We start from the raw sequence: 18415 nt of genomic DNA on the forward strand, positions 1-18415 counted from the left end.
GGTGTGAATATCTTGGTAGGATGAAAGTGTGCTTGGAGTTTTGTAGAGAAATGGCTGAGTGAACAGGGACATGTATACGTTCACAATCCAAGCTATATTAGTGAACTGTCCTTGACTAGGGAAAAAAGAGAGGAGCAATACTGATATGGCAAGCCAACAGGATGTTGCGGAGGGGGATGCTGACCATAGAAAGAGAAAGGCTTATGTTAGTTAGTCGTGTGCATATTAATCTGTAACCAATCACTTGCTATTAAAAGCCGCGTGAACAGTAGCTGTAACCCAATAGTATGGAGCTTGCTTACGCGTGCTTGGAGAATTAGGGTATAACTATGGGACTGACAATAGAATAAACGGAGTTCCATCGTATCTCCATGAGAAGCGTGGTTCATCCTGGCAGATCTCTGGCTATTTCTGGCACCCGACCAGGGACCGTTCCTCAGAGGAAGATATGCTCGCTGATCACCGAAAGAAGGGTGACGATGACGAGCGACAGAGACACTGCAGGTGGAGAGTGTCGACTGCGAGTCAAAGGACGTCGGTCAGGCCGGTAAGAAGGGTCGCTACCTTCCCTCCATGATACCCTGCTAACATGGATTTAGAGTTTGTGGCAGCACAGAAATTACTCCTCAGTATCCTCGCTAAGCGAAGGGAGGAGGTCAAGGAAAAGGATCTAAATAAGCTCGTTTTATGGGCGCAGGAGCATGGACATTTGCGAGTCCCCCCCTCCTCTTCGATGCAGCCAAGTGGAGGGAAGTAGGGGATCACCTCTGGGACTGTACTATCCAGGGAAAAGGGAAAGAAATGACAAACTTAGGGCCCACCTGGAGAACTGTTATAAATGCCTTGAAAAATATGCAAGCCGAGTCAAAACTAGCTGCGGCTGCAGTGGAGGCAATTGCAACACCGGCTGGGGTTGTCACTCCTGCCCGAACTATGCAGCGCAGGGGCTGAGTGGACTGTTTAAAAGCCCAAGCGCAATAAAAGGGCAGAAAGCAGAGAAGCACTTTGAGACTGTCAGTGAACTCCTGCAGGAGCAGGAGAAAGAGCTCTTGCAATCAGAGCCAAAAGAGGAAGTTACCGCCACTGTGCCTCAGAGCAAGCTGAAGGCAAACGCGGAAGTTACAGTTGGCCAGTCAATGGGCGGAGCAACGGGCGATCCTTCTTGTCAGCAGCGCCTCTACCCTGCTTGTCCACCCCCTCCACCTCCGCTGCCAGCAGAGATTCATCCCGGACCACAGACTGCTTCTCTGCCACAGACAGTTTCCCTGCCAGAGCCACAGACTGTTCCTCTGCCAGATGATGACATACCAATGACAAAGGCGACAAATGAGCTACCTGCTCATCCCCCAGGATCTTGCGTGAACCCACAAGCATTGGAAAGATGGGCTCATCAAGTAGAAGAGGCAATGCATCAAGTGAAACCACACTTTGATTGTGCTCTGTCTTCTATGGAAGAAAAGCTCCATCGGAAGCACGAGCCACAACAGGGTCCCACTGAGTCCCGAAAGGGTGTGGCCCAGACAGCCCTGCAACTACAGGAATGGGCTCAAGTAGAGCCCTCCGCTCCACCTCCCGACTTTGGTAACGTACCACCTCCACCCTATGCCACGGGTGCTCCCACTACTTCTCGATTGGGACAGAGGTGGTCTGGAATTATAAAAGATGCTATCCTGGAGGGAGACTGGGAAGCGGCAGGGCAAATTGCCTGCCCCATCATATTCCAGAATGGTGAATGACAATAATGAGCAGCATTGCTGGAAAATTTTACAACAAGCCAAGAACTCTGTAACAGATCATGGAATAAAATCTGAGGCCACCCACATGGCCTTGGATTGGATTTTTACAGCAGATACCAACTCTCCTATAGATAGCACTAACCTGGCAAGGCTTCTGTTGACACCTTCCCAGTTCCTTCACTGGGAGCGAGAGTGGAAAAGACTAGCACAGATGGAGGCCAATTGTCCGCAACAGCAGAATGAAACTCTATACGGTATTAACCCAGACATGTTGACTGGGTCTGGAGTATATGGACATTTACAAGTGCAGCTTCAATACCCATTGCTCGTACATCATCTGTCAGCGTAGCTTGCCGGCCAAGCCTTCAACGCAGTACCTGATTCCCGGCCTCAACCCAGCTTCGCCACCATCCGACAGGGCCATTCTGAAGGATACTCGCATTTCATCGATAGGCTTTGGCAAGCTCTGGCCAGCCAATCAGACATGACAGAGGACGCAAAGCAGAGTATGTTTAAGTTGTTGGCCTTTGAAGGAGCCAATCCAAATATGAAACGTGTCCTCGCCACCCTTCCAAGGGGTGTGGAAGTAAGTGATATGCTCGAGCTAGCCAATTGAACAGTACAACAACAACAAGGACAAGTTATGGCCAGTATGGTAGCAGAGGCCATAAAACCTGCTACGAAGCTCCTGGCCACTGCAGTTACAAAGATGGGCATTAAATCACAAGGAGAAGAGTCAGGAACTTGCTTTCACTGTGGCCAAAAAGGACATTTTCATTGCATTTGCAAGGTGGCTGTATGGTGTGACCAATGCCAAAAGGATATCCATTCTACAACCGTATGCAAGAGGTCAAAAAACAGGAAATCCAGTGTGAGGCCTTACCACGCTCCGACACAAGTAGTCGGCCAGGCATCAGTGTCCAAGACCTTCCCCCCCCCACCACCAGGGGAAGCCTGGGAGTCGATTTGGCAGCAGCAGTGAATATCACCTTAAAGGACAGCACTGTCCACAAAATTCCCACAGGTGTTTTTGGCCCCGTGGTAGATGTGGACAGTTCATTTGGAGCATTGCTATTAGGGAGATCATCAACAGGACTTGCTGTACTAATAGTCTTACCAGGGGTCATTGATACTGATTACACTGGAGAAATTATAATTTGCGCTTATACCTTGTTTCCCCCCCTTACCCATTAAAGTGGGACAACGGATTGCTCAGCTCGTGTTTATAGACAAGCCCGCAGGAGAAGAAATTTATGCTCGTCCTTATCGCAAAGACCGTGGCTTTGGGTCCACTGGGGAAACAGTCGTCAATTTTGTACAGCAAATGAAACTTCGGCCCATGGTCACTATTACCATGTTAAATGACACCGAGGCACATCAAATTACTGCAATGATGGATACAGGCACTGATGTTACAATCATCAGCAGAGACAAGTGGCCTCGACGGTGGTCTCTGTGCCCTGCAATTGATGCAGTACAAGGTGTAGGGGGAGGAACCACCCCCATGCGCAGTTTGCAAGCAATAAAATAAAGTTGCCAGAAGGGCAAGAAATTACTCTTTGCCCATATGTCATGACCCTTTCAGGGGGCTTGGGAGGTCTCATCGGATGAGACATCCTCAGCCAGATAGGGGCCACATTAAATGTGCCAACACCTTTTTAGGTGCAGCCACTGCAGAACAGCCGCCTACCCCAAGAATTCCATGGAAAACTGATAAATTTGTATGGGTAGAGCAGTGGCCTTTAAATAAAGAGTGGCTCCAGATTGCTAAGCACCTGATACATGAACAATTGCAAGCAGGCCACAACATAAAGCCCTCCATCAGTCCATGGAATACACCCATCTTTGTAATTCCCAAAAAATCCAGAAGGTGGCGCCTTTTGCATGATCTACGAGCAGTAAATGAACAAATGTGGCCTATGGGCGCCCTCCAGCCTGGCATGCCATCTCCTACTATGTTGCCTCGAGACTGGGAAATTTTGGTTCTTGATCTTAAGGACTGTTTTTTCACTATTCCTTTATGATCCGAAGATACTGTGCACTTTGCTTTCACAGTGCCCTCTGTCAATAAAAGCGCCCCAACAGAAAGATATGAATGGATCGTCCTGCCTCAAGGCATGAAGAACTCTCCCACTATGTGTCAGTTATACGTGCATTGGGCGTTGGAACCAGTTCGAGAGCACTTTTCTGCCACCATCATCTACCATTATATGGACGATATTCTGTTTTGTCGGCAACGACCCTTTACTGATGAAGATGTTTCTTACATCACTCAGTTGCTACAGAACAGAGATCTTATAGTGGCACCAGAAAAAGTGAAATGATCAAGCCCCTGGAAGTATTTTGGATGGGTGCTTACCTCTAGCTCCGTACGCCCTCAAAAAGTGACTCTTGCCACTGATGTCACCAGCCTACACGATGCTCAGACTTTAATTGGTGACTTACAATGGGTCCGCAACATAGCAGGGCTCCGGAATGATGAAATAGCTCCACTAATGCCCCTATTACGCAGTACCTCTCCTCAATGCCCTGTCCAGCTTAGCGACGACCAGCGCCGCTGTTTGCAGCATCTTGGGAACAAGATAACAGGTGCCTTTGCTGATTGCTGCTTCCCAGACGAACCCATAGGGGTGCTTGTATTTAACCAAGAGGCTTCCCTTTTGCAGTGCTCTGTCAATGGCCAGCCAGGCAAAAGGAAAAGGGGGAAAATGACCCTGTTGATAACACAGTCTGTAGTGCCAGGCTGCAGCGACAACAGCAACAAACACAAGCACCCGACAAAGCAACAACAAAGCAACTGAAAACTCCAGATGACAAATTTGCCCTATTGGAATGGGTGTTTATGTCGCACACGCCTCCAATGAGCATTTGGGCCAGAACAGCGGCAATTGCCCACTTGATTCGCAAAGCCAGGACTAGGACTCTTAAAATTGGTGCTATGGAACCTGCATTCATAGCTTTACCTCTGAAGGCAGAGTTGAAAGAATGGATGTTGCAACACTCTGAACCGCTACAAGTGGCATTACTCGCCTACCCCAGAGATGTTATTGATCGCTACCCAAAGGATGCACGACTCCAAATGTTAGGAAAACAACTGTGGCTTGAGACTGCAAAGGTGTCCAAGCGTCCTGTAGAGGGACGTATGGTATTTACTGATGCAGGCAAACAAAGTAGAAAAGCTGCCTGCACGTGGCTAGAGGGGACCACATGGAAGCATCACCTGGTGTATGGAACTGATCAGGACTCGTTACAGACACTTGAATTAGCTGCAGTAGCGCGGGCACTAATACAGTGGAGAACAGAACCATTGAATGTGGTATCCAATTCATTATACGTGGTGGATGTAGTGATGAGAATCAAGGACGCTTTGATTAAACCACCCAGCAACCCACAACTTGGACAGTTGTTCTTTGAAGTGCGGCAAGTATGATCGGACTGAGCCATGCAGTATACTGCACATCAGAAGTCACCTCTCTGACTGAGGATTAGGCGAAGGCAATACCTGAGCTGATGCCTTGGTTAGCCCGCTATTGAAGGCACCTCAGGACTCTTTTGCAGCAGCCCATAACAGTCATGCTATGTTCCAGCAATCCACAAAGGCCTTGCAAAGACAGTTCCGCGTTACCAACACTGATGCACACGGGATTGTGAGGGCCTGCCCACAGTGCAGCCAGCACGGTTCAAGTTTAGGCCTCGGAGTGAACCCAAGAGGGCTGCAGGCGTGTGAACTGTGGCAGATGGATGTCACACGTGCCTGAATTTGGGCGTTTAAAATATGTGCATGTCACTGTAGATCCGTTTTCTAAAATGATAATGGGCTACTGCACAGGCAGGAGAGAAGGCAATCCATGTGATTTGCCACCTAACTGCATGTTTTGCCATCATGGGTGTACCAGACTCCTTAAAAACTGATCATGGGCCTGCTTACATGGGGGGTTGAGTGCAGAAGTTTTTACAGCTATGGGGTGTTAAGCATAGTACCAACATTCCTCATGTGTCTACAGGACAGGCTATTGTAGAACGGGCCCATCGGACAATCAAGGAGTATTTAGCTAAACAGAAGGGTACTGAGCAAACGGATCCTGTAATTAGGCTGCAACAGGTACTGTTTAGTCTAAATTTGTTGAGTTTGGCAGGAGATGCCGAACAGCTCCCCGTAGTCACACATAACAGCCATATTAGGTTACAAGCCACCCCAGGGGTACAAATTTGTTATAAAGACCCACGGACGGGACAATGGGAGGGGGGCAGCTCCATTGTTATTTAACAGTCGAGGTTATAGCTGTGTTTCTACAGATACCGGACCAATATGGGTTCCTAGCTGATGGACCAAGCCTGCTCCCAGTCCTGCTGTCGACAAAAGCGGCTCCAGCGAGTGCATGACCGACTGAGCCAGGACGTGGCACATACAGCAGATGTTCCCAACCTTTGGGAAGTGAACCTTTGCTTGGTGGCCGACAACCTCACATTTGGACGACCACTCGGAGTCTGGGAACAGTCACCAAGTGTGCATGCTAATTGCTGCAAAAATTGTTTATGCTGTTACAATAGCTTGTGCTTGCGCTTGTGCTGTGGGGGCTGTGGGGAAGAGCTTACTAGGGGAACTTGGAATGTAGACGAGTGAGGCAGTTTATGCCGAGAATGTTATCAAGTGCCTGAGACAAGAAGTTTTAGGCAGTGTGCGTCTATTGTGTTCGGAATTCCACCACAACAGATAAGAGTTAGCTCATTCAGGGATCCACACGAGTTTGGAAGTGATCCATAAGCTTGGAAGTGAGGGCAGGGAAGGAAGCCATCAGACGTCTGTAACTGAGTAAAAAGACCACTGTAACCCAGGCATGGTGCCCTACATGTGGCTCCTCCTCTCAAGTACTTTCACCCTGAGTAAAGCTGTGATAACTTCAGTGTCAGAAAGAGAAAATGTATGGGTAACATGGGCTCACCAGGCGAACCAGACAGACTTCTGTCTGGCCATGGTGTCGGCAGCAGATCCATTTCGCACATGTCTAATTGGCCTGCCATGGATCTCACTCAAGGACACATTTCAAAAATGGGTGACAGATATAGGGAAAATCAATGAGGAAGTGGAGCAACAAATGCAAAACAAAAGAAACTGGGGCGAGTGCTTAGGTTGTTGGTCTAGTTATTGGCACTCCTTGCAGCAAACCTGTATTATTGCCAATTTAACAAAAAATGCAACCTTGCCTCTTCAAGAGCTACAGCTTTATGGGTCCCTTCTTCCCAGTACTCTTGTTAACGTAACACCATGGACCAACTGTTCCAATGTGGTGCCTCCAATGCAATATGCCAATGGGTCTGGGGTTTTCTCCTATGGAGATCCTTGGGAGGACTACCAGGCACGACAGGGCATAGGCTCCTTTCCAAGGAAACAGAATGTATCAGGACACTCCATCCAAGCTGGAACGTGCTGGCCACGTTGAGAGGAGCTGAGTCTATTGACACAACCGGAGGAAAGATTTTACCTCCTGGAGTGTTTTTGATATGCGGAGATAGAGCATGGAATGGGATTCTGCATAGTCTGATTGGGGATCCTTGCTACCTGGGAAAGCTAACTATGTTTGCCCCTTCTATACGAGCATGGAAAAACATTACGGCATCAAAAAGTTGGAAAAGTAGGATGCAGAATAGATACCATCGTAGTGTTTCCACATTTGATAAAGATTGTAATGATAAGGTAAGCATGAGTTTAAGTGCATTTATACCATTGGCTATTTTTAACCCAGGGGGTGCTGCAGCTCATGGCCTGTTGGTCAGAAAAGGAATTTAATAGGACTTCCCATATATTAAATGAGCTCTTAACTGATGTAGATAGCATTAGGCATGCTGTACTACAAAATCAAGCTGTGATTGATTTTTTATTGCTAGCTCACGGCCATGGTTGCGAAGAGTTTGCAGGTATGTGTTGTATGAACCTATCAGACCATTCCCAGAGTATCCATCGACAGCTCTCAGAACTGCAAGATGCTTTTCAGAAGATACAGATCCATACAGACAGCTTCTCTGAGTGGCTGTCCTCGCTCAGTCTGACAGGATGGTTAGGAAACCTGGTTCAAGAAGGATTATGTCTGCTAGCTACACTAGTAATTGTGGCAATAATAATTTGTTGTGTTTTTGGGTGCATATGGAAAGCTTTAGAGAAAGTTGTTCATCGAGCTTGGCTTGTGCAAGAAGAAAAAGGGGGAATTGTAGAGAAATGGCTGAGTGAACAGGGACATGTGTATGTGCACAATCCAAGCTATATGAGTGAACTGTCCTTGACTAGGGAAAAAAGAGAGGAACTGTTGCAGCGGGGATTACTGTAACACGCATATATCAAAACCAGGAGTCCCGTGGAAAAGAAGTATATATGGACAGATTCATGGTAGATGTTTAGAGATGTTTATTTCTCCAGCCGCATGGCCAGGGCTCTCTCAGGAACTCCCCCAGTCACGGGACCCGAGGGTCCTTGGCCACACCGGGGAACACAAACCAACCAATGGGGAATGAAGCTGACCAGGGGCAGGGAAACCCCATGCCTCCCCCTCAGGGCCCATCTCCCAGGGCTCCATGGCAGGGGGGGAGACCCCAACATCTCACCTGTTTTATTTTAATAAAAGGAGAATGAAAACAACTGGATAAACATAACAAGAACAGTTTCAAGACAAAACAAGCCACCCTCCTGAGTCTTTAAATGTCCAAACAGATTCTGTGGAACATCTTAGGGCTGACAGAACGGAAACAGAACTCTCCGGGCGTGCTTTGTGGGGAAACTGAGGCAGGAGAGGGTTTAATTTCTTCCCTCCCTCTTTTCATCCCCCCCTCGGCATCGGAGAGGAATTGTAGGGAAATGGAATTGTATAGAGAAGCCATGGGGTGAAAAATGGATTAGGAATAAGCTGGGGATAGGGTAAACTTAGGAAAGGGTTCATATTGGGTATAGGGTAAAAGGGGAAAGTAGGCTGTGAGTAGGAAATTGCTGGGATGGATATTGTTTATAATTTTGTCCATAACGGCTGCCTTTGACGGGAATACCTCCAGGCCCAGTAACATTTGCTGCTTGTAAACCCTTCTTTCCTTGCACTATATCAAATTGTACAACTTCCCCATCTCCTACACTTTGCAGGTAATTTTTAGGGTTATTCCTTTTAATGGCAGTTCTGTGGATGAATAAATCTTCCCCTGTATCATCTCGTGTTATAAATCCAGTTGTTTTTTACATTGTACCATTTCACAGCTCCTGTGATTTTCGTGGCTACAACTTCTTCTATCAGGTGCTTGCGTGTTCGTCGTGGCTGCTGGTCCTGCGTGGCCGCTGCCTCACCGACTCTGACATCTTGGCCGGGCCCCCGCGTTGTGGCTGCGCCGCGCTCTCCGAGCGGCGCTGCTCCGGCGCGTGTCTGGGCTCTGCGCGGCCCCACGTTGCCATCACCACTGGCTCCGTGCCCTGTGAGCGGTTCCACTCTGCAAACTCCACGCTGCTTTGAGAGCGGCCCCGTTTCGGCTCGGTGCTGCACTGCGCGGCTTCTCGTGTCGCTGTGGAAACCGCCGCTTCCCCCTCCGCAGGGCTCTCCGAGCCGTGTGCTCAGAGCGGCCTGCCACGCCGATGCCCGGTTCCTGGCTGCTCGTGGCCCACGACTCCCGTGGCGCCTGCGGCATCGCTCCCTCACTCGCGGTCGCATGGCCGGGGACCTCGAGACAGGGATGGGGTCCGCGATAAGGCGCGCGCTCCCGCGGGGGCCGGGCGCATCCAGCACAGGCACCTCCGCCGGCACGGCTGCAGTCATGTGCTCCCGGGATGGCGGCTGCGCGGCCTTGGCCACAGGATAAGTATGATCTTCTGCTTTAGGGGTAATGGGACGATACAAATGCTCCTCAAGAGCTTCCCTGATTATAAGGTATGCACGGAAAGCTTCTCTTTGATCTCTTACTTTATCCCAGATGTCGTCCCAGAAACACCCCTCACAAGATTCAGGAGGTTCGATATCAAAAAGTAAGTCTCGAGAAATATAGGAGAACCTTTTGAAAAGCCAGATGAAAAAATGTTCTGGATCTCCCGGTTGCATTACTTTTTTGTTTTGTTGTTCAAGGATTCCTTTTACTTCTAGATACATTTTTTTCTGTGGCTCAGAGAGCTCCATTGCCCACGATTCTTCCGTAGTCCAGAGAGAATATCCAAACCAAGATGAGAAGAGAGAGGTCTAGAGTGGTTATTTTACTCACAAATCTTCCTCGGGGATGGGTGTCTTGCCCGCATTCACCACCAGTTGTTGCAGCGGGGATTACTGTAACACACATATATCAAACCAGGAGTCCCGTGGAAAAGAAGTATATATGGACAGATTCATGGCAGATGTTTAGAGATGTTTATTTCTCCAGCCACATGGCCGGGGCTCTCTCAGGAACTCCCCCAGTCACGGGACCCGAGGGTCCTTGGCCACACCGGGGAACACAAACCAACCAATGGGGAATGAAGCTGACCAGGGGCAGGGAAACCCCGTGTCTCCCCCCCAGGGCCCATCTCCCAGGGCTCCATGGCAGGGGGGGAGACCCCAACAAGGAACAATGCTGATGTGGCAAGCCAACAGGATGTTGCAGAGGGGGATGCTGACCACAGAGAGAGGAAGACTTATGTTAGTTAGTCGCGTGCATATTAATCTGTAACCAATCGCTTGCTATTAAAGGCCACATGAACAGTAGCTGTAATCCAATAGTATGGAGCTTGCTTATGCGTGCTTGAGGAATTAGAGTGTAACTATGGGACTGACAATAGAAAAAAAGGAGTTCCATCATATCTCTGTGAGAAGCGTGGTTCATCCTGGCAGATCTCTGGCTATTGAGTTTAGCTTTTTGTTATCTGAACTACAGCTCACCGAGCCCAGGGAACACTCACCAAAGGTGATGTCACCAAAGTCGATCTCTTTGATGTCCAAGTGTAAATTTGGTCCATTGATGCACCCCCTGCAATGACAAGGACAGAGGAGGCAATGGCTTGGTTAAAGGGAATTGCAAAGCGTCCGCCTGTCGTGGCTCAGGGGCAGAAAACCTGGTGTCAGGGGCACCATGGGTTTCAAACCAACACACCACCATGTGCTCAGCACAGTGTCCATGTGGACAGGAGGCAGCCAAAGCCAAGTGGTCAGCAGCCAACAGCCCCTGATGGGGCTTTGGGCACAGGGCAGGCAGGAAGTGCCCTGGAGTTGTTGCTGGTCCCATGAAGGACCCTGAACACACACCCAGACACGGCTCTGTGCCAGTTTCCCCATCTGAAATGTGATGGACTTCTGTAACCAGCCTTTCCAGCCACAGCTTCCCTGATTTGCTACTTCTTAGCTGTAACTGGTGTTTCCATGGACCTTTCTCAGGACCCACACGGTAATTACAGACAGAGTTTTGAGACATGAAGCCAGGGGAGCCCCAAACATCTTCTGAAAAGAGCAGCAGCAATCCTACACAGTGAACAGATGAATCTTAAGAGGAAAGGACCAGTTCGTCCCCAGTGCATCAGCTGACACAGCCAAGAGCAATGGTTTAAACAACCAAACATGGGTGTCCTCAATCTACCACACCACCTCACCTGCCCTTGAACTCAGCAGACACAGGCTCCAAAAGTCACCAACATCCATTGAAATCAGCACTTGAAGCAACACTCACAGGTTTATTTAATGGTTGATGCCAATCAATGCCCACTCTGGCTTCTGGTTAAAAATCAAGCACCAGTGAACTGTGCCTTCTATTGTATTCACAGGACTGCCCTTGGCTCTGCTCTACACATGTCAACAAGAGACGCCTTGCTCAAGGAGAAAGCTGCTTATGCAATAACAGCCCATGACCAGTTTGGGGGAGGGACAGAGGAGAATCAATTATTTGATGTTAAAAGGTTCCCTCTTGATTTCCAAAATAAAAACCCAGCACTTTTCCTCCAAAAACAAAGCCAGCAGAACTGTTTCTCTACTATGGGCAGACCTACTTACCACTTTTCTCTCACTTAGTAGTAACCTTCTTGTTCTTTTTCATCCATTTCCCCTTATCGATACAAGGTATAATCGACTACAGATTGCTTTCATTTCTTTACTGCCTTGTCCCAGTGCCCTCCAACAGCAGCAGCCTATCTCCAAAGCTCCAGAGCAGCCAGCATCAGCTTTCCTGCTTACACTACATTATCCCACCAGCACATGGCTCAGGCTAGCAGGGAGAAGCCCTCACGCTGCTGTGGTTCTGAGAAATGAGCTCTGCCTCCCCTATTATCACCCCTTCTCCCTTTTGCTAGGCAAGGATTATCTCTTGCAATGGCACCAGCCCATGGGATGAAGGCCAAGTTCTTGTGACAGTCCCTGCTGCAGAGTTCCCTGTCCCACATCAGCCCTTTCCTGGCTGTGGAAAGGAGGTACCAGAGCACTCTCTGCACAGGAGTTGGGAGCTCAGCCTGTCTCCATGCATGAGCATGAGAGCTGAGGTGAGGCTGCTGCTGCCCCATTAGGACCAATTATTATCAGAGGATTTAAAAATGCTGCTTCTGGTGCACAATCACCCAGGCTGGCCTATCTCCAAAGCCCTGGAGGCCTTGCTGGCTGTTATTCAGGTGGGACATGCCGGAGCAGCTACTGCCCAAAGCTGATCCATCCCACTGCCTGCCATGGTTCAAGGCAGAGGGAGATCCCTGCAGGGAGGAGTCACTCCAGCCCCTGGGTACCCACACAGGGCAGCAGGCATCCTCACACTAAGGCAATGTCAGGATCAGAGCAGAGGTTATGACCTCAGGAAACATCTTTTTTCTCTGCTCCACCCCAAAATGAGGTAAGTGGGGGATGTCCCAGAGTCAGCTACAGATGTGCCCACCAAGCTCCCAGATTCCTTACTTGATTCTCAGCGCTGCAGGCATAGGAGATCCAGCCACACTGAACTGGAATTCTTCATCAAACATTCCCAACAGGGTGGCTTTGAAGGAGATCTGAGTAGTCTGTCTCTCACCTGGCGCAATGATGCCCTTCCTGGGCGCAAGCTCAAAGCAGTAGGCCACGTGTGCAGTTGGAGGCATGAAGGTGAAGGGAGCATCAATAGGGCCCTTGTTAATCAGATCCACCTGCAGCAGCAAGAAAGTGAAATGGAAATACATATGGAATCTTCCCTTCTTGGGAGTTATTTTCTAATGAAGCAACTGACACCTGGAAAGGGCAGAAGATGCTTTGTGCTGCTGAACGACAGAAGACAAAAAAATACAACAGGACAAATTCTGCCTTTGGGTTTTCATGCAAAGCAGTGGTAACTTCACATAACCAGAGTCACTCTGGGGTTATCCCATGGACACAGAGCAGTCCACCTCTGGTCAGCATCACCAAGCTCATTCAGACCTGGCCCTGGGAGCAACGTGAGGTGATTGCAGCTGCGTACTGAATCACCACAGAGCTGCTGCTGCTGCCCTGGTTAGCACAGCTCCAACAGGACCATCTACTCATTCACCTTTTCTCAGATCACAGAAACAATTCTTTGATAAACAATGAGGCACCAGCATGAAACTGTATAGTCCATCACCACCTTTCCCTTCCATAGCCAAGCTTTTGAAAGTGTCTGGCATGATGTAGTGCCTCATTTCCTACCTATTTCAGTTGCTCTCTTTGTTTTTTTGGTTTTTTGTTTTGCAAACTTGACAGTATTGGGGTGGAGGCAAATAGGCAGAAAATTCCTTTACTTTATTTCCAGGAACACTTTTTCTAAAGCCAGAGATGCACCAAGGCTGAAGTGTGGTGAGGGACTGCTCAGCAAGGCAAAGAACTCCCAAGCCCCCTTGACCAGTGCTGAGCCAGGAGGGTGGATGGCTTTCCTCCGACTGCCAGGAATAGGCAGGAGGCACTGGACTGAAAAGTGTTTGCAATGGACTCGAACTCAAATGCAGCCAGTTTGTTCCAGCTGCTTTTGGACAGCCTGAGCACAAAGCTGATTTGTGTCTGGGACTGGAACAAAAGCCTCTGCACATGCAGCTTTTTGACCCAGTGTTGCTTTCATGGGGCAAGGCTTTGCAGGAAGCCTCCCCAGCTGATGGCCAAGGAAGGCTGCCAAAAAGCAGGGCTTGGGGTTTCATGAACAGCAGACACGCCTTTCTGATCCCTCCAGATTTGACCAGTACATCAAATATTCCCTGCTCACAACTGCCCAAGTTGCCAGGAATTCCACAGGTCCACCAGGCTCGCTGCTGCCTCAGGAGCCATCAGGATCCACCCCAACCCTGCTGCTCACCTCATAGGCGTGAGGTGTGTTGACATATATGTTCCCAAGGTTCAGTGTATGATAGCTGACTTCAACCCAGGGTCCTTTGCCTTCCCCTCTGAGCTTCAGGGGCAGCCTGGTCTCACGGCCTGTGGAAGGATGTCCATTTCAGTACAATAATTCTCTCTGTTATCCTGTATTTTCCAGGCTGCCTCAATGGTAGTCCCTGACTCTGAGCTGGATGCAACCAGCTCCTGATGCTCCAAGAGAAGATATGGACCCTTTTCTTCCCTCAGGAGATATCCCTCAGGGCTGACTTCCAATTTCTAACCCATTCCTTGGGTTGGTTTCTAATTTAGCCACCAGTTTGCTGAGTTTAAAACATCTCTGATGTCCTGTAGTGACAGGACAAGGAGTAATGGGTACAGACTGAAAGAAAGGAAATTTAGGTTAGATACTAGGAAGAAATTTTTACTGTGAGGGTGGTGAGACACTAGAACAGGCTGCCCAGGGACTTTGTGGAGGTTCCAGCCCTGAAAGTGTTCAAAGCCAGGCTGGATGGGGCTTGGCGCTACCTGGTCTAGTGGCAGGTGGTCCTGCCCGTGGCAGGGGGCTTGGGACTAGGGGATCTTTAAAGTCCATTCCATCCTTAACATACTTAACATGATTCTATGGGTTCCTTCCCATGCACTTAGAGGAGCTTTGAAATCCATCCAGTGAAGGCACAAAGCTCATAAAGAGTTTGGCAATTGCTACCTGGCAAATTGGGTTTTGTAGGTGGCCAGCAGCACAGGACTCTGTTGCCAAAGCCCTCAACTTCTGACACTCAGCACTGTGTTCTATTTCCACAGACTGAGAGCTTCAAGGTGACAATTCCCACACAGGAGAGAAGCAGGTGCTGGCCAAGGGTGGTCCTTCCACAAACACCCTGGGCTCTGCGGGCCTCAGCCACCTCTGGTCTGGTGGTGTCTGGGCAGTGGGAGGTGATCCAGGGTCAGGGAGCACATTTCTAACTCAGCTCCCACTGCCTGATGATGGATCCATGTAAAATGGACCCATCCTGGAGGTCAGTGGTCTAGAAGGACTTAGGGCTCATTCACTAAAGCTCTTCTGCTCTGTAGATCTTCGGCCTTTGAGGAAATGCTGGCAAAGCCATGGCATGAAAGCTTCTCCCTGCAGTGCCTGGGTTGTTCTGGGATCAATAATCCAGACACAGGTGCTCTGAGCCCTGGCCTTGCACAGGAGATTCCCTGGAAGCTGCAGGGACAGTGGGGATGTGTCAGCAGGATGCACAGCCGAGCTCTTCCACCGACTGCTCGCACACGACTGGGGCTGCGCCAGCCAAGCGCTTGGCTTTTTCCTGGCCACTGTCAGCGCTCATGGAAACAAGCACACGATAGCGCTGCCCACTTGCAGGAGAAGGAATCACTGCGAGCCCAGCTCGAAAGCAGCCCAAGGGCAGAGGCAACTTGGAAACTTCCCTGCTCTCAAATCAACGGTGTCAGGACAAAAAGATTTCCCTCATCTTCCCCTTGCTAGTGCAGACTCCTCTTTGCACCCACACTCCAAGAGCAAGATGAACTCCTTTGCCCTAACTTGCACTTTCCTTCTAAGCTCTAGGCACCATCCTAAGCCTTCCCTCTCGCAGAGTCAGGATCCAAAGACAACGGCACCAGGGACTGCTCACACATGAAAGGCACCAGGACAAATTGCTCCCGAGCTTGGCCTTTGCATTCCCGCTGACAGCTCAACAGCTCTAAGCCAGAGAAGTGCCTGGTGGGAGCAGCCTTTAGAATCACTCCGAGCACCTCATGACAAGGAGCTGCAGTGTGTGGGGAATGAATCTCCAGCAGCCTCCTGCCCCAGGGTGTCCCCCGGGAGCAGCCATGCTCCAGGCCGTGACTGCCAGCTGCACACCCAAAGGAGCCGGTGTTCCACACCACGGCTGTGCCTGGGACAGAGACACGAGTGGCCACAGAAGTGGCCATGGCACTGTCCGCACGCTGTCCCTGCTGCTTCTCCCCCAGCTGCTGGCGGGGCACCAACTCCCAGCCACCCACTCCTAAAGCCACGGGCCCACTGGGACACTGCGGGGGCTCCTGGAAGCCAGCGGCCATTGTGACACAGCGGGGCTGCACTGAACCCACGGTGCTTTGTGACCCGTGGCTCCCAGGAGAGCCTTTGTGATGCTGGGGACCTACACGGAACCCTGGCTCCACTGTGACACCAGCACAGAAGCTCCGGGAGCCCTGGAGACCGTGGTTACGCTATGGAAGCTGATGGAACCCTGGCTCCACTGTGACACCACAGAAGCTCGGGGAGCCCTGGTGACCGTGGGGATGCTAGGGAAGCTGACGGAAGCCTGGGCACCACAGTGACACTATGGAACCTGGTGGAACCGAGGGGCCACAGTGACACTCTGGGGCCTTTTGGAAGCAACGAGACCCTGGTGGGAAGCCACGGGATGATTAATGCTGGCAGGAACCTGCTCCAGCTGGGCTCCTCTCTCCCAGCTTCCACAAGTGCTGCTAGGATCCCGCTGCGGCACTGGCTTGTCACGGGCTCACAGCTTCCTTTGGGAATGGCTCTGCTCCAGGATGGCATGCTGCAGAGAATGCAGGTAGATTTTGTGCTCCCTCCTGGCATGCAGGTGGACAAGAAAGCCTGATCCAGCCCCCCTCAGCCCATGTCCGGCTGTGTCATTGGAGCGGGGGAACTTTGGGAGCAGCCCCAGCCCTGCTCCTGGTCCCGGCTGGGCACGCAGCTGCTGGGACACAGGTGTGTCCTGATGGCCCCCGTGTACTCGTTTGAGAAGGGAAGGACAGAGTGCATCAGTGAGTTTGGTGTGGCTTCCATGCGGCAAGGAGAAGGTGCAGCCCAGAACTGGCTTTCACTTTGAGAACCTTTTGCTATTGCGAGAGCAGCTGGTGGACCTTTTCAACCGAGCTGCAAGAGTGAAAGGTGTGATGGCATGTCTATCTGAGAAGGAAGGTTCAGTGCCGCAGCGTGTTGTGCACAATTTCTATGCTGATACAAGAAGGGGCTTCTTTTGGAACGTGTTCCTTCCTGACACGTCTGTCTGTGTGAGCTTCAGGTGCTTGGACTCAGGGATAGCGAAGGTGTGTGAAAGCGACTGGGCTGCGAGAATCATGTTGCACAGGGAAGAGGGAAGGTCAGCAAATGTTTCCTGTCCTGGCACATGTCTCAGTCTGAACTGCAGCTGGAGATGCTTCACTTCTGCCAAGGACTCTGCCACCTTGAGAGAAGGATGCGCTCTATGGAGTTGAGAAAGAAAGCGCGTATCACTAGCTTGTTTCCTCTAGTTCCTAGACAGCAAAGGGGCTATGAAAGCCAGCAGTGGCTTTTTGTTCTAGGAGTTTTTCTTGACAAGCAGCTGCTGGATGTTTGGAAGGGGGATATGCAAAAATGAGAGGGTAAGCTGGTACACTGAGCTTGAGAGCAAAAGCATATCTTCAGGGATTTGGATGCATTTCAGAGGGTGTGAGTTCCATGCTGAGCAGCTGATGGCACAGAAAAGGTTCTAAAGAAAGAGGCCGTGCTGGAATTGCCTTTTCTTTTGCAGCCTAGAAACTGCACAGCCAACAGCAAAAACGATTCCTCCTCCTTCCCTGCACCATGCAGGATCACTTTCCTTTATGTCTCCAAGAGGCAGGATGCACGGCCGAGCTCTTCCACCCACTGCTCGCACACGACTGGGGCCGCGCCAGCCAAGCGCTTGGCTTTTTCCTGGCCACTGTCAGCGCTCATGGAAACAAGCACCCGATAGCGCTGCCCACTTGCAGGAGAAGGAATCACTGCGAGCCCAGCTCGAAAGTAGCCCAAGGGCAGAGGCAACCTGGAAACTTCCCTGCTCTCAAATCAACGGTGTCAGGACAAGAAGATTTCCCTCATCTTCCCCTTGCAAGTGCAGACTCTTCTTTGCACCCAAACTCCAAGAGGAAGATGAACTCCTTTGCCCTAAGAAATCTTTTCCCTCTCTCGGAGTCCCGCCACCAACTTGAAGCCACCTGGCAAAAGCAGAGCTCTCACAAGGGCCAGCTGAGAAAGCTCTTGCTGCCTACAACTTCAACTGCAGCCCTCAAAGCAGCAGCACACACGCTGCTCTCGGCACTTTCCTTCTCAGCTCTAGGCACCATCCTAAGCCTTCCCTCTCGCAGAGTCAGGATCCAAAGACAACGGCACCAGGGACTGCTCACACACTAAAGGCACTAGGACAAATGGCTCCCGAGCTTGGCCTTTGTATTCCTGCTGACAGCTCAACAGCTCTAAGCCAGAGAAGTGCCTGGTGGGAGCAGCCTTTAGAATCACTCCGAGCACCTCATGACAAGGAGCTGCAGCGTGTGGGGATGAATCTCCAGCAGCCTCCTGCCCCAGGGTGTCCCCCGGGAGCAGCCATGCTCCAGGCCGTGACTGCCAGCTGCACACCCAAAGGAGCCGGTGTTCCACACCACGACTGT

This window comes from Corvus hawaiiensis, chromosome 24 (assembly GCF_020740725.1).
Source record: "Corvus hawaiiensis isolate bCorHaw1 chromosome 24, bCorHaw1.pri.cur, whole genome shotgun sequence".
Taxonomy (NCBI): domain Eukaryota; kingdom Metazoa; phylum Chordata; class Aves; order Passeriformes; family Corvidae; genus Corvus; species Corvus hawaiiensis.